This window comes from Octopus sinensis, linkage group LG15 (genome assembly GCF_006345805.1).
Source record: "Octopus sinensis linkage group LG15, ASM634580v1, whole genome shotgun sequence".
NCBI lineage: Eukaryota > Metazoa > Mollusca > Cephalopoda > Octopoda > Octopodidae > Octopus > Octopus sinensis.
The window spans coordinates 43,593,087-43,611,211 of NC_043011.1; the positions used below are offsets into that span (position 1 = coordinate 43,593,087).

At 39.0% G+C, this 18,125-nt stretch overlaps 3 non-coding genes across 3 annotated transcripts; 1 reads left to right on the top strand and 2 right to left on the bottom strand.

Annotated features, from left to right (window-relative positions):
- The first annotated feature begins 7,462 nt into the window (after positions 1-7,462).
- Positions 7,463-7,535, top strand: Trnak-cuu. The gene has a single exon. It is a non-coding gene; the product is annotated as a tRNA-Lys (tRNA).
- Positions 7,536-9,108: 1,573 nt separating this feature from the next.
- Trnak-cuu lies at positions 9,109-9,181 on the bottom strand. The gene has a single exon. It is a non-coding gene; the product is annotated as a tRNA-Lys (tRNA).
- Positions 9,182-14,367: 5,186 nt separating this feature from the next.
- On the bottom strand, positions 14,368-14,440 carry Trnak-cuu. The gene has a single exon. It is a non-coding gene; the product is annotated as a tRNA-Lys (tRNA).
- Positions 14,441-18,125: the final 3,685 nt, after the last annotated feature.

The window sequence follows — 18,125 nt, forward strand, 5'->3', positions numbered from 1 at the left end:
GAAAAATTTTTTGGTACAATTTTCAGTGAAACTCTTCGAAAAGTTTTTGGGGAAAATTTTCGAAAAATCTTCGGGGAAAATTTTCGGCAAAAATTTTTGGGGAAAGTTTTCTATGAAAATTTTCGAAAAGTTTTTGGTGAAAATATTTGGTGAAAATTTTCGAAAAATATTTGGGTAAAATTTTCGGTGAAAACTTTCGAGAGATTTTTGGGTAAAAGTTTCGAAAAATTTTTGGGGAAAATTTTCGTAAAATTTATGGTTAAAATTTTCGGTGAAAATTTTCGAAAAATGTTTAGGGAAAATTCTCGAAAAATTTTTTGGTACAATTTTCAGTGGAACTCTTCGAAAAGTTTTTAGGGAAAACTTTCGTAAAATTTTTAGGTAAAATTTCTGTGAAAATTTTCGAAAAATCTTTGGGGAAAATTTTCGGCAAAAATTTTTGGGGAAAATTTTCCATGATATATATATCTACCAACCGCATGGTTCCGGATTCAGTCCCACTGCGTGGCACCGTGGGTAAGTGTCTTCTACTATAGCCTCGGGCCGACCAAAGCCTTGTGAGTAGATTTGATAGACGGAAACTAAAAGAAGCCCGTCGTATATATGTATATATATATATATATATATGTGTGTGTGTGTGTGTATGCGTGTGAGTATTTGTGTGTCTGTGTTTGTACCCTAGAATAAGTACTTTCAGCAAAAGAGACCGATAGAATAAGTACTGGGCTTACAAAAGAATAAGTCCCGGGGTCGATTTGCTCGATTGAAGGCGGTGCTCCAGCATGGCCGCAGTCAAATGACTGAAACAAGTAAAAGAGTAAGAGAGTAATATATATATATATATATATATATATATATATATATATATATATATATATATATACATATATATATATATAAAACTTACTTGGAAAATATAATCGTGGCGTTCGATCATATAATAATATAAATAATATATAAATATATGCATGTATACATCCATATATGTACATACCTACATGTAATATATATATACGTGCATATATATATACGTGCATATATAATTTTTGGGTAGAATTTTCGGTTAAAATTTTGGAAAAATTTTAGGTAAAATTTTCGAAAAATCACAAAGCCAGCGGTGCCAAAATCAGAAAGTATGAAAGGCCAGCTGTGCAAAAATCAAAAAGTATGGAAGGCCGGCTGTGCCAAAATCATAAAGTAATTAAGGCCAGCGGTGCTAAAAATCAAAAAGTATGGAGGGCCAGCGGAGCCAAAATCATAAAGTATGGAAGGCCAGCGGTGCTAAAATCAAAAAGTATGGAGGGCCAACGGAGCCAAAATCAAAAAGTATGGAAGGCCAGCGGGGCCAAAATCAAAAAGTATGGAAGGCCAGCGGTGCCAACTTCAAAAAGTATGGTAGGCCAGCGGTGCCAACTTCAAAAAGTATGGAAGGCCAGCGGAGCCAAAATCATAAGGTATGGAAGGCCAGCGGTGCCAAAATCACAAAGTATGGAAAGCCATAATTTGTGATTTTTGTCATAAACACACCAGCATCGGTTGTCATAAATCAGAAAGTATGGAAGGCCAGCGGTGCCAAACTCAAAAAGTATGGAAGGCCAGCGGTGCCAACTTCAAAAAGTATGGAAGGCCAGCGGTGCCAAAATCACAAAGTATGGAAAGCCATAATTTGTGATTTTTGAACCGCTAAAATTTTTAGGTAAAATTTTCGGTGAAAATTTTGGAAAATTTTTGGGGAAAAATTTACGGTGAAAATTTTTGAAAAATTTTTGTGGAAATTTTCGATGAAAATTTTGGAAAAATTTTTGAGAAAATTTTCGGGGAAAATTTTTGCGTAAAATTTCGGTGAAAATTTTCGAAAAATCTTTGGGGAAAATTTTCGAAAAATTTTTGGGGAAAATTTTCGGTGAAAATTTTTCGAAAGATTTTTGCTGAAAATTTTCCGTGAAAATTTTTAAAAAAATTTTGGATAAAAGTTTCGCCAAAAATTTCCGGTTAAAATTTTCGAAAAACCATATAACGAATATGCTCCATATGCTGAAGTCTATAAACGTCGACATCGTCATAGTTGTTAAGTGTAAAGCAGAATCGATGTATCGTCGATGGTGAGGCATCTTGACAGTAGGAGTAAACCAGAATTCACTCTATACACAGAAAGCAGCAGCAACAGCCACCTAAAAATCTATTTTTAGCCATAACATCTATTTTTAGCTCGGGGAAAATTTTGGACAAATTTTGGGGTAAAACTTTCGAAAAATTTTGGGTAAAATTTTCCGTGAAAATTTTCGAAAAACTTTTGGGAAAATTTTCCGTGAAAATTTTCGAAAAATTTTTGGGGAAAATTTTAGGTGAAAATTTTCGAGAAATTTTTGGGGAAAATATTCGAAAACTTTTTGGGTGAAATTTTCGGTAAATTTTTGGGTAAAGTTTTCGATGAAAATTTTTGAAAACTTTCCGGTTAAAATTTTCGGTAATTTTCGATAACTTTTTGGTTAAAATTTTCGGAAAATTGTCGGATAACATTTGCGGTGCCAAAATCACAAAGTATGGAAGGCCAGTGGTGCCCAAATCACAAAGTATGAAAAGCCAGCGGTGCCCAAATCACAAAGTATGGAAAGCCAGCGGTGCCATTTTCGGTGATAATTTTCGAAAAATTTTTGGGGAAAATTTTCGAAAAATTTTTGAAAACTTCGGTGAAAATTTTTGGGTGAAATTTTCGACAAATTTTGGGGGAAAATTTTCTGAAAATTTGTGGGTAAAGTTTTCGGTGAAAATTTTCGAAAACTTTTTAGGTGAAATTTTCGGTAAATTTTTGGGAAAAGTTTTCGGTGAAAATTTCCGATAAGTTTTTGGTTAAAATTTTCGGTGAAAATTTTCGCAAAATTTTTAGGTGAAATTTTCGGTAAATTTTTAGGTAAAATTTTCTGCGAAAATTTTCGAAAAATTTTTGGGTAAAATTTTCGGTGAACATCTTCGAAAACTTTTTGGAGAAAATTTTAGGTGAAAATTTTCGAAAAATTTTTGGGGAAAATTTTCGAAAACTTTTTGGGTGAAATTTTCGGTAAATTTTTGGGTAAAGTTTTCGATGAAAATTTTCGAAAACTTTCTGGTTAAAATTTTCGGTAATTTTCGCAAAATTTTTGGGTAAAATTTTCGGTGAAAATTTTCGATAACTTTTTGGTTAAAATTTTCGGAAAATTGTCGGATAACATTTGCGGTGCCAAAATCACAAAGTTTGGAAGGCCAGTGGTGCCCAAATCACAAAGTATGAAAAGCCAGCGGTGCCCAAATCACAAAGTATGGAAAGCCAGCGGGGCCAATTTTCGCAAAATTTTCGGGTAACATTTTCGGTGTTAATTTTCGAAAAATTTGTGGAAAATTTTCAGTGAAAATTTTCGAACACTTTTTAGGTGAAATTTTAACCAAAACTTTTTCCCATAAATTTTTCGAAATTTTCACCCAAATTTTCGAAACATTTTTGGGTAAAATTTTCGGTGAAAATTTTCGAAAAATTTTTGGGGAATTTTCGAACACTTTTTTGAAAAATTTAGGTGAAAATTTTTGGGTAAAATTTTCGGTGAACATCGAAAAATTTTTGGAGAAAATTTTCGGTGAAAATTTTCGAAAAGCTTTTGGGGAAAATTTTCAAAAACATTTTGGGTGAAATTTTCGGTAAATTTTTGTGTAAAGTTTTCAATGAAACTTTTCGAAAACTTTCTGGTTAAAATTTTCGGTGAAAATATTCGGAAACTTTTTGGGTAAAATTTTCGGAAAATTGTCGGATAACATTTGCAGTGCCAAAATCACAAAGTATGAAAAGCCAGCGGTGCCCAAATCACAAAGTATGGAAAGCCAGCGGTGCAAAAATCACAAAGTATAGAAGGCCAGTGGAGCTTAGGTGTTTCACTCATAAACACACACATCGCCCGGTCTGAGATTCGAATCCGCGATCCCACGACCGCGAGTCCGCTGTTCTAGCCACTAGGCCATTTGCCTCCACATCAGCCATCATAGGGTGACTGAAATAACATGAGAGTCGCTCTTTTTCATCAGGTTGAAATGCCCTCTGCCCAGTATCTGTGACCGAAGAGAATATAACTACTCCAAAAGACTGCATCTCACAGTCTGGAAACGGGGCGCTGCGAACTGATCTAGGTGTATCTACACCATTGTCAACAGCAAGAAATTTTCTCCACGATAAAACAAAGTGAATGGCTTGTTTATTAGTCCAGTCGTGCCGCAAGAAGATTTGAACTGGTTATAACATTGCATTAAGACTGTTAAATTTGTAACACTTCAGTTTTGAAAGAGTTTTCAGAGAATCAGGCATTTCCAAGTTGACAACTTTTTCTTTGAACGTTGACAGTATCCAGGAGAACAACTTTTTGTACTTCTGATGCTTTTAAGTTTCCAGATATTTGTCCATGGTGTTTAAGAGCGCCTTCAGGTATTGTCCCCAAAGCTCCTATGTTCACAGATCAGATATAGTTGACATTCTTAGATGCCATGTTTTGAAACCTCAAGGTCCTTTGGTATAAATAACATTTGAATTGTTTCTACAGAAGTGTTGCACTCTGCTTTCATTGACATATCTCTGCGGTGACATGTTTTGTCAACGTGATGTTTTTATCACAATTCCTAATCTATTGGCCTGAATAGCACGATTATTCTGAATACAGAAGTCCCGGCGAACTTTGAAATCTTTATTTTCTACAACTTTGGCAGGTTTATATTCTTACCAGTTCTTCTCAAATGGGAGTCCATATTTACAGTATATAATCCAGTGCAAATATGGACCAAGTCTATCATGGCATTTAAGACATTGGTTGCTTTATTGCCCACAAGGACTGCCCAAGAGATTAAGTCGAAGGCGGCGAGCACGCAGGAACGTTAGCACGCCGGGCGAGATGCTTAGCGGTATCTAGTCTGTCTTTACGTTCTGAGTTCAAATTCCACCGAGGTCGACTTTGCCTTTCATTCTTTCGGGGTCGATAAATTAAGTTCCAGTTGCGTACTGGGGTCGATCTAATCGACTGACCCCCTCCCCCAAAAACTTCAGGCCTTATGCTTAGAGTAAAAAAGAAGAGATTAAGTCGATTACATCGGCCCCAGTGCTCACTGGTACTTATTTAAATCGACCTTGACGAAATTTGAACTCAGAACGTAATGGCAGACGAAATACCTATTTCTGTACTACCCACAAGGGGCTAAACACAGAAGGGACAAACAAGGACAGACAAACGGATTAAGCCGATTATATCGACCTCAGTGCGTAACTGGTAATTATTTAATCGACCTCGAAAGGATGACAGGCAAAGTCCACCTCGGCGGAATTTGAACTCAGAACTTATCTCGCCCGGCTAGCTCTTAATCTCGGGGTCGTGGGTTCGAGCCCCACGTTGGGCGTATTCCTTTTCTCTTGTATACTTGTATCTTCTGATGATCAGCGACAGAAGTCATACTTACTTCATGCTTTCGTTCTTCTGTTGTTTTTCTCTTTTTTAACCATTAAAAATCAACATCACCAGACGAAGTACCGCGAAGCATATCGTCCGACGTGCTAACGATTCTGCCAGATCAATAATATTCTTTTCTAGGCACAAGGGGAGGAGACCAGCCGATTAGATCGACCCCCGTACACAACGACCACATAAAGATGAAAGGCAAAGTTGACCTCGGCAGAATTTGAACTCAGAATGTAAAGACAGACGAAATACATATTTCTTTACTACCCACAAGGAGCTAAACACAGAGAGGACAAACATGGACTGACAAACAGATTAAGTCGATTATATCGACCCCAGTGGTATCGACTGGTACTTAATTTATCGACCCCGAAAGGATGAAAGGCAAAGTCGACCTCGGCGGAATTTGAACTCAGGACGTAGCAGCAGACGAAATACCTATTTCTTTACTACCCACAGAGGGGACACACAAGAACAGACATAGGTATTAAGTCGATTATATCGACACCAGTGGTATCGACTGGTACTTAATTTATCGACCCCGAAAGGATGAAAGGCAAAGTCGACCTCGGCGGAATTTGAACTCAGAACGTAACGGCAGAGGAAATACGGCTATGCATTTCGCCCGGCGTGCTAACGTCTCTGCCAGCTCGCCGCCTTAATAATATTAATAACAACAACAACAACAACAACAACAATGATAATAATAATAATAATAATAATAATAATGATAATGATAATGATAATGATAATAATAATAATGATAATGATGATGATAATGATAATAATAATAATGATAATGATGATGATAATGATAATAATAATAATGATAATGATGATGATAATAATTTATTTCTTTATTACCCCAAGGGGGCTAATAATAATAATAATAATAATAAATGCCCTGATGCAGTAAATGCCCTGATGCAGTAAATGCCCTGATGCAGTACCAGGCAGTGGCTCTCATGGCTTCTGATCTTAACTGATTGGAAGTGTTATCATGTAAATTGTTTTGTCTTGGTATAAAAGATGGGCTACAGCAAATATTCTGCTCAATACCACAGATTTGCTTGTCAGTTGTTTGACCTTAACCAGTTGAGCATGTCCCTTAGTGGCTGACGATATGTGCATCTCTGATCACGAGCAGAAGTAGTGGGGGAGCATCATAGCCATGTGTTGAGAGGGATTCTTTGGGGTTTGAATAGTTCACCTCTGGAAACATGGGTGGTTCTTTCAACATCCTTAAGCAACCCTTATTCAGGGACCGTTTGAGCGGGATGGGCTACTCAACCTGAAGAAAATTCTAACTGGGCCCCACCTGCAAGGTCATGTGCTGTTTATCTTGATATGAGATCACCATGTCGCGCACATATAGTTGTGATGCATGTGCCTGGTGTACCTTTATCAGACGGGTAGTCATGATGGGTATATTGGGCTTCGTATATTTTACCCCAGTGTCACTTTGATGGCATGAACTGCTCTCTCACGCAATAATAATAATAATAATAATAATAATAATAATAATAATAATAATAATAATAATAATAATAATAATAAGTTCTTTTATTGGTCACGATGGCCCAAGACATGGAGGGCTATATAGATCGACGAATTACAGCGCACATAAACAAAAATTACAAAAACAAAAAAATACAAAAACCGGTGGGGGTTGGTTTACATCGACCAAAGGGAGATACTATAACAGAGGATATAGAAAAGAAATAAGAGTAATAAATAAATAAATAAATAGAACCACCCCCACAAAACGGACGTTAATTGATGATCTACATATGCACATGTCTGTGTGTGTATGTGTGTGAGCGTGTGTGTGTGAGCGACTGTGTGTGTACATACATACATACATATACAGATACATATCTATACAAACAGAAACGTAGGCATACTGTTTCGTGGTGAAAGAACCAAATAAAGAACTCAATACTACTAATCTCTTATTCGCACATAATATATACATTAAAATAACGAATGTAGCTCATCTCGCCCGGCTAGCTCAGTCGGTAGAGCACGAGACTCTTAATCTCGGGGTCGTGGGTTCGAGCCCCACGTTGGGCGTATTCTTTTTCTTTTGTATACTTGTATCTTCTGATGATCAGCGGCAGAAGTCATACTTAATTCCTGCTTTCGTTTTTCTCTGTTGTTTTTCTCTTCTTTTTCACCATTAAAATCATCATCACCACTTTGTTTATAATTTCAAAAGACAACGCGCCAAAGCCTGTTGTTTCCCGCCAGATCTAATGGTGGTAATTTTCTTCAAGTTCAACGTCTCTTAGAATTTCTGCGTACTTTTGTCCTATTCTCAGTTTCGTACTCAGCTATCAATAGAGAGAGAGAGGGGGGACGCAGGCGTGGGCGTGGGCGTGTATTAAGAAGCTTGCTTCCCAACCACATGGTTCTGGGTTCAGTCTATGACCAACTGGTAGGAGAGTCCAGTTTGCTGGACATTGTTGTAGAGCTGAAAAAGAAGTAATTTCTACTCTTCTCCTCTGGAAGCCATCTACTCGCAATACCAGAGGGCGCACACTCTCCTACCCTGATGTAATCTCCAGGGATACAGGCATCCAGCAACAGGACCTCCGTAATGCCATGATGGACCGTGAAGTCTGGCGTAGCATGGTAAATTCCATTGTCTCGACCACGGTCGAACAATGATGAAGATGATGACCAAGACCTTGTGTGTGAATTTGGTAGAAAGAAGCATGTTGTTAGAGCGCGCGCGCGTGTGTGTGTACCTGAGTTTGTCTCCCACACTGCTTGACAACCGGTGCTGGTATGTTTACGTCCCCGTAACCTAACGGTTCGGTAGATGAGTCCGATACAAAAAGTACCAGGCTTTTAAAAATAAGTACTGGGGTCGATACATTCGATTGAAAATTCTTCCAGACGGTGCCCCAGCATGGCCACAGCCTAATAACTTAAACAAGTAAGAGATAAAAGATATATTACACACATACTCTCTCTCTCTCTCCCTCTCATACACACACACACACATTCACACAGACACACATACATATATACATACACTCACACACACACATACACTCACACACATTCACACACACACATACACTCACACACACACTCTCTCTCACACACACACACACACACACAAAAACAACAACAACAACATTGCTCTAATGGGTACTGTAGTTATTTCGTATAGGCTACCCAGGACAATTCGCCATTGATTACTATACACGTATTATAGAAAGGACAGTTAATACAACCAAATCAAAACTCCCTGCATATACTCAAAGCCTACAGCACTAAAAACAATAGTAATCCCATGAAAAACAAACAAAAAATACCAATTGTAAGCATTTTAAGGAAAAGACGGGGTTTCTAAATTCTAGAAATTAAGACGAACAGAAGAAATGTTATCAAGCATGAAAAAGTTTTAAAAAAAAGTTTATAAGGGACAAAACTTGTTTGTTACAATATTGTTATCTCCCTTACATGTGGCGGGAAATAATAAATATTGGCGGGATTTGTTAAAACACCGAAGAAAAAAGGATGAGATTTTATGAAAACAGAACAACAGTGGTCAGAGGTATTGTTACATGTGACCGAAGTATGATCACATAAACATGGAGTAGTGAATGTTAAAAGAATGTGAACAAAAAAAATCCACCCAACGTGGGGCTCGAACCCACGACCCCGAGATTAAGAGTCTCGTGCTCTACCGACTGAGCTAGCCGGGTTGACTGGTAAACAGGTATATTTTAACCTTTATATTGCTTAAAGATATTAATGTGGTTAATGACATGCTGCTTTTTTAACTTTATAATTGCAATAAATGATAATATGTGTATAGTGCATATAGAAAAACTGTACATATATTTTGTTTTGTAAATGTGCTACAGATATATATGTACACATATGTATACACACACACACATACATACATATATGCAAATATATGCAAAGAGAGCTGCATATCGATATATGTACATTTATGTGTGTGTTTTTTAATTTAAATGTGTGTATATATATCAAAGTAAATAAATATATATATATATATGTATATACACATATATATATGTATATATGTATACACACACACACACACACACACACATATATGCACATGTATATATATATATATAAATATATATATATATATATAACATCATCATCATCATCGTTTAACGTCTGCTTTCCATGCTAGCACGGGTTGGACGATTTGACTGAGGACTGGCGAACCAGATGGCTGCGCCAGGCTCCAATCTGATCTGGCAGATTTTGTACAGATGGATGCCCTTCCTAACACCAACCACTCCAAGAGTGGTATATATATATATATGTGTATATAATAATAATATTAGGGAATAAATCCAAAACTTACAGGGAAAAATGAGATTTAGGATTAAATCCAATTTTATAGTATAAATATATTATATTATATTAAATTAGAGATAAAACCACTATTAGGCAAATCAAACAGTGAAAAATATAAGCCAATACATAAAATTAATTTAAAATATAAAAGTTAAAAATAAAAAATTATTTAAATAATTAAAACTTATAAATTTTATATATATATACAAATATATATATATGTATCAGACAGCCAGAAGGGAAGCTAGGAGACAGGTTTATTTAGCCAGAGGGGAAGCGGATAAGAAAAAATTTGCCAGTGTTCTGAGCCGTGAGGATGAAAGACTTGAGGTATTTCGTGTTGCAAGACAGTGTGTGAGAGAGAATCGTGATGTGGTAGGAGAGAAGTGTGTTCGCATGGATGATGGTTCACTTGCGCTAAATGAGGATGCAAAGAGAGAGGTTTGGAGATGCCACTATGAAAGGTTGCTGAATAAAGAAAATGAATGGGATAAAGAGAGTCTGCCGAATGTTGACCCAACAGAGTGACCAGCTATCCGAGTTGATAGTTCCGTGGTAGCTAAGGCAATTAGAAGCATGAAGACAGGGAAAAGCCCCAGGCCCATCAGGAATTACTGCAGAGATGCTCAAAATATCTGGCAGTGTCGGCTATAACCTAGTCACCTGTATAGTCAACCAGGTGATACACAAGGAGTCATACCCAATGACTGGTGTAGCAGCATACTAGTCAACTGCTACAAAGGTAAAGGTGATGCCCTAGATACAAATAATTACAGAGGTATCAAGCTGTTGGATCAGGTAATGAAGGTTACGGAGAGGGTCATTGCCCAACTAATTAGAGAGAGAGTTAGTTTAGATGAGATGCAGTTTGGGTTCGTGCCAGGGAAAAGTACCACTGATGCTATATTCCTGGTAAGGCAGCTGCAGGAGAGAAATACCTAGCCAAAGATAAGCCCCTGTACCTGGCTTTTGTTGACATGGAGAAAGCTTTTGATAGGGTCCCCGATCCCTTATCTGGTGGTCAATGAGGAAACTAGGGATAGATGAATGGCTGGTGAGGGCTGTGCAAGCCATGTACAGAGATGCTGTAAGTAAGGTTAAGGTTGGCAACATGTACACAGAAGAATTCAAAGTAGAGGTTGGGGTCCACCAGGGTTCAGTACTCAGCCCCCTCCTATTTATCATAGTCCTCCAGGCAATTACGGAGGAATTCAAGACAGGTTGCCCCTGGGAGCTCCTCTACGCTGACGACCTTGCTCTAATTGCTGAGTCACTATCAGAACTGGAGGAGAAGTTCCAGGTGTGGAAGGAGGGTTTAGAATCGAGGGACCTTAGAGTCAACCTAGCTAAAACCAAAGTACTAATATGTAGGAAGGTAGACAATCCACAAATATCTTCAGGAAGATGGCCCTGCTCGATCTGTAGAAAAGGTGTAGGTAGAAACTCTATAAGATGTAACCAGTGTAAGCTATGGACACATAAGAGGTGCAGCAATGTCAAAGGTAGGCTAACTAGGAAGATAGTTTTTGTATGTGGCAGATGCTCGGAAGCATTAACCTCCGAAAATCTGCAGAAAACAACTTCCGTCACTTTCCAGGGGGAAAAACTAGAAGTAGTTGATAGCTTCCGTTATCTAGGTGACCAAGTCAGTAGTGGGGATGGGTGCGCTGAAAGTGTAACTGCTAGAATAAGAATAGCCTGGGCAAAGTTTAGGGAGCTCTTACCTCTGCTGGTGACTAAAGGCCTCTCGCTCAGAGTAAAAGGCAGACTGTATGATGCATGTGTACGAACAGCCATGCTACATGGCAGTGAAACATGGGCCATGACTGCTGAGGACATGCGTAAGCTCGTGAGGAATGAAGCCAGTATGCTCCGATGGATGTGTAATGTCAGTGTACATACTCGACAGAGCGTTAGTACCTTGAGAGAAATGTTGTACCTAAGAAGCATCAGTTGTGGTGTGCAAGAGAGACGATTGCGCTGGTATGGTCATGTGGCGAGAATGGATGAAGATAGGTGTGTGAGAAAGTGCCAATCCCTAGCAGTTGAGGGAACCCGTGGAAGAGGTAGACCCAGGAAAACCTGGGACGAGGTGGTGAAGCACGACCTTCGAACTTTAGGCCTCACTGAGGAAATGACCAGCGACCGAGACCTTTGGAAATATGCTGTACGTGAGAAGACCAGGCAGGACAAGTAAGCCCAGCCCACTTATGAATGCCTTTCCTCCCTTGGACACAAAGACCTGTTGAGGCAAGCGAAGTCGATATAGAACCTCATCCGATGACAGGCACCCATGCCAACCCCCTTTGCTTGCGAAGACATGTTGGGGCAAGCGAAATCGAAATCGAAATCGAATTGAACCAGCCAGGATCCCTGGTCTGGTGGTACGTAAAAAGCACTATCCGACTCGTGGCCGATGCCAGCGCCGCCTCAACTGGCTTCCGTGCCGGTGGCACTTAAAATACACCAATCCGACCGTGGCCGTTGCCAGTCTCGCCTGGCACCTGTGCAGGTGGCACGTAAAAAGCACCCACTACACTCACGGAGTAGTTGGCGTTAGGAAGGGCATCCAGCTGTAGAAACATTGCCAGATAAGACTGGAGCCTGGTGCAGCCTTCTGGCTTCCCAGATCCCCGGTCGAACCGTCCAACCCATGCTAGCATGGAGAACGGACGTTAAACGATGATGATGATATGTATGTATGTATATTTTTATATTTATATATTATTTTATTAATTAATTAATTTATTTATTTATTTTTATATATTTTTTTTTTGTTTTTAAATTTTATTTTATATATCAAAAGTATTAAAAGTTTAATAAAAGATAAAGAGTAAAACACTATGATCGTTTCATGGGTGTACCAATTCGAATAACAATAATTTAAATTCAATTAATAATTCGAGTTATGGTTACAGTCAATCTTCGGGTTAATTGAAATATTTTTAAAATAATCAGAAATATTTAAACAATATATGTGTATATATATATTCACACACATACATACACATATTTGTCTATATCAATCTCCCCACACCAGTGGTGGCTTGTGTATTGTCACTGCAGAACTGCAGCACCCCCTATTTCCACTAGATGTTATTGATAACATTCAGTATAATGCTTTTTTCTTTAATTATGGGTTTAAATCTGAAATTATAATCTGGATAGGGAGTGGCTGTGTGGTAAGTAGTTTTCTTACCAACCACACAGTTTTGGGTTCAGTCCCATTGCATGGCACCTTGGGCAAGTGTCTACAACTATACTTTCAGGTTGACCAAAGCCTCGTGAGTGAATTTGGTAGATGGAAACTGAAAGAAGCTCAACGTATATATATATATATGTATGTGTGTGTGTGTGTGTGTGTGTGTGTTTGAGTGTCTGTGTTTGTCCCCACCCGATGTTGGTGTTTACATTCCCGTAATTTAGCAGTTCGGCAAAAGAGACTGATAGAATAGGTACTAGGCTTACAAAGAATAAGTGTGTGTACCTGAGTTTGTCTCCCACACTGCTTGACAACCGGTGCTGGTATGTTTACGTCCCCGTAATCTAGCGGTTCGGTGGATGAGTCCGATAGAATAAGTACCAGGCTTTTAAAAATAAGTACTGGGGTCGATACATTCGATTGAAAATTCTTCCAGACGGTGCCCCAGCATGGCCACAGCCTAATGACTGAAACAAGTAAAAGATAAAAGATATATTACACACATACTCTCTCTCTCCCTCTCATACACACACATACACATTCACTCACACTCACATCCATTCACACACACATGCATACACATTCACACAGACACACATACATATATACATACATACACACCCACACATACACTCACACACATTCACACACAGATACACTCACACACATACACTCACACACACACACACTCATACACACACATACTCACACACACACACTCACACATACACACACACACATACACTCACACACATTCACACACAGATACACTCACACACACACACTCATACACACACATACTCACACACACACACACACACACACACACAACAACAACAACAACAACATTGCTCTAATGGGTACTGTAGTTATTTCGTATAGGCTACCCAGGACATTACGCCATCGGTTACTATACACGTATTATAGAAATGACAGTTAATACAACCAAATCAAAACTCCCTGCATATACTCAAAGCCTACAGCACTAAAAACAATGGTAATCCCATGAAAAACAGGAAAAAAATGCCAATTGTAAGCATTTTAAGGAAAAGACGGGGTTTCTAAATTCTAGAAATTAAGACGAACAGAAGAAATGTTATCAAGCATGAAAAAGTTTAAAAAAAAAGTTTATAAGGGACAAAACTTGTTTGTTACAATATTGTTATCTCCCTTACATGTGGCGGGAAATAATAAATATTGGCGGGATTTGTTAAAACACCGAAGAAAAAAGGATGAGATTTTATGAAAACAGAACAATAGTGGTCAGAGGTATTGTTACATGTGACCGAAGTATGATCACATAAACATGGAGTAGTGAATGTTAAAAGAATGTGAACAAAAAAAATCCACCCAACGTGGGGCTCGAACCCACGACCCCGAGATTAAGAGTCTCGTGCTCTACCGACTGAGCTAGCCGGGTTGACTGTTTAATCGGTATATTTTAACCTTTATATTGCTTAAAGATATCAATGCGGTTAATGACATGTTGCTTTTTTAATTTTATAATTGTAATAAATGATAATATGTGTATAATGCATATAGGAAAACTGTATATATATTTTGTTTTATAAATGTGCTATAGATATATGTACACATATGTATACACACACACACATACATACATACATATATGCAAATATATGGAAAGAGAGCTGCATATCGATACATGTACATTTATGTGTGTGTTTTTTAATTTAAATATGTGTAATATATATATATATATCAAAGTAAATAAATATATATATATCTATATATATATATGTATATACACATATATATATGTATATATGTATACACACACCACACACACACATATACACATGTATCATCATCATCATCATCATCATCGTTTAGCGTCCGCTTTCCATGCTAGCATGGGTTGGACGGGTCAACTGGGGTCTGTGAAGCTGGAAGGCTTCGTCAGGCCCCGTCAGATCTGGCAGTGTTTCTACGGCTGGATGCCCTTCCTAACGCCAACCACTCCGCGAGTGTAGTGGGTGTTTTTTACGTGCCACCTGCACAGGTGCCAGACAGAGCTGGCAAACGGCCACGAACGGATGGTGCTTTTACGTGTCACCGGCACGGGGCCAGGCGATGCTGGCAACGGACACGAACGGATGGTGCTTTTACGTGCCACTGACACGGGGGCCAGCCGAGGCTGGTAACGGACGCGAACGGATGGTGCTTTTACGTGCCACCGACACGGTTGCCAGACAGAGCTGGCAAACGGCCACGAGCGGACGGTGCTTTTACGTGTCACCGGCACGGGGGCCAGCCGAGGCTGGCAACGGACACGGACGGATGGTGCTTTTACGTGCCACCGACACGGGGCCAGACAGAGCTGGCAAACGGCCACGAACGGATGGTGCTTTTACGTGCCACCGACACGGGGCCAGACAGAGCTGGCAAACGGCCACAAACGGACGGTGCTTTTATGTGTCACCGGCACGGGGCCAGGCGAGGCTGGCAACGAACACGAACGGATGGTGCTTTTACGTGCCACCGACACGGGGCCAGGCAGAGCTGGCAAACGGCCATGAGCGAACGGTGCTTTTACGTATCACCGGCATGGGTGCCAGACGAGGCTGACAGCGGACTCGAACGGATGGGTCACTTAACCCCTGCTTTCTAATATATGATTTGATTTTGATTGTTCTCACTGGTCTTGCCGGGTCTTCTCACGCACAGCATACTTCCATAGGTCTCGGTCTCTGGTCATTTCCTTGGTGAGACCTAGAGTTTGAAGGTCGTGCTTCACCACCTCGACCCAGGTTTTCCTGGGTCTACCTCTTCCACAGGTCCCCTCAACTGCTAGGGTGTGGCACTTTTTCACACACCTATCTTCATCCATTCTCACCACATGACCATACCAGCGCAATCGTCTCTCTTGCACACAACATCTGATTCCTCTTAGGTCCAACTTTTCTCTCAAGGTACTTACACTCTGTCGACTATGAACACTGACATTACACATCCAACGGAGCATACTAGCTTCATTTCTCGCGAGCTTACGCATGTCCTCAGCAGTCACGGCCCATGTTTCACTGCCATGTAGCATGGCTGTTCGTACACATGCATCATACAGTCTGCCTTTTACTCTGAGCGAGAGGCCTTTAGTCACCAACAGAGGTAAGAGCTCCCTAAACTTTGCCCAGGCTATTCTTACTCTAGCCGTTACACTTTCAGCACACCCACCCCCACTACTGACTTGGTCACCAAGATAACGGAAGCTATCAACTACTTCTAGTTTTTTCCCCTGGAAAGTGACGGAAGTTGTTTTCTGCAGATTTTCAGAGGTTAATGCTCCCGAGCATCTGCCACATACAAAAACCATCTTCCTAGTTAGCCTTCCTATGACATTGCTGCACCTCTTATGTGTCCATAGCTTACGCTTGGTGCATCTTATAGAGTTTCTACCTACACCTTTTCTACAGATCGAGCAGGGCCATCTACCTGAAGGCGTTTGTGATTTGTCTACCTTCCTACTTATTAGGACTTTGGTTTTAGCTAGGTTGACTCTAAGGCCCTTCGATTCTAAACCATGCTTCCACACCTGAAACTTCTTCTCCAGTTCTGATAATGACTCAGCAATTAGAGCAAGGTCATCAGCATAGAGGAGCTCCCAGGGGCATCCTGTCTTGAATTCCTCCGTTATTGCCTGGAGGACTATGATAAATAGGAGGGGGCTGAGGACTGAGCCTTGATGGACCCCTACCTCTACCCGGAATTCTTCACTGTACTCAATTCCAACCCTCACCTTACTAGCAGCGTCCCTGTACATGGCTTGCACAGCTCTCACTAACCATTCTTCTATTCCTAGTTTCCTCATTGACCACCATATGAGGGATCAGGGGACCCTGTCGAAGGCTTTCTCCATGTCAACAAAAGCCAGGTACAGGGCCTTATCTTTGGCTAGGTATTTCTCCTGCAGCTGCCTTACCAGGAATATCATCATCATCATCATCGTTTAACGTCTGCTTTCCATGCTAGCATGGGTTGGACGATTTGACTGAGGACTGGCGAACCAGATGGCTGCGCCAAGCTCCAATCTGATCTGGCAGATTTTGTACAGATGGATGCCCTTCCTAACACCAACCACTCCAAGAGTGGTATATATATATATATATGTGTGTATATAATAATATTATTAGGGAATAAATCCAAACTTACAGGGAAAAATGAGATTTTATAGTATAAATATAGTATATTATATTATATTAAATTAGAGATAAAACCACTATTAGGCAAATCAAACAGTGAAAAACATAAGCCAATACATAAAATTAATTTAAAATATAAAAGTTAAAAATAAAAAATTATTTAAATAATTAAAACTTATAAATTTTATATATATATATATATATATACAAATATATATATATGTATGTATGTATATTTTTATATTTATATATTATTTTATTAATTAATTAATTAATTTATTTATTTTTATATATATATTTTTTTAATTTTATTTTATATATCAAAAGTATTAAAAGTTTAATAAAAGATAAAGAGTAAAACACTACGATCATTTCATGGCTGTACCAATTCGAATAACAGTAATTTAAATTCAATTAATAATTCAAGTTATGGTTACAGTCAATCTTCAGGTTAATTGAAATGTTTTAAAAATAATCAGAAATATTTAAACAATATATGTGTATATATATATTCACACACATACATACACATATTTGTCTATATCAATCTCCCCACACCAGTGGTGGCTTGTGTATTGTCACTGCAGAACTGCAGCACCCCCTTTTTCCACTAGATATTATTGATAACATTCAGTATAAACCTTTTTCTTTAATTATGGGTTTAAATCTGAAATTATAATCTGGATAGGGAGTGGCTGTGTGGTAAGTAGTTTGCTTTCCAACCACACAGTTTTGGGTTCAGTCCCATTGCATGGCACCTTGGGCAAGTGTCTACCAAGTGTTGACCAAAGCCTCGTGAGTGAATTTGGTAGATGGAAACTGAAAGAAGCTCAACGTATATATATATATATGTATGTGTGTGTGTTTGAGTGTCTGTGTTTGTCCCCACCCGATGTTGGTGTTTACATTCCCGTAATTTAGCAGTTCGGCAAAAGAGACTGATAG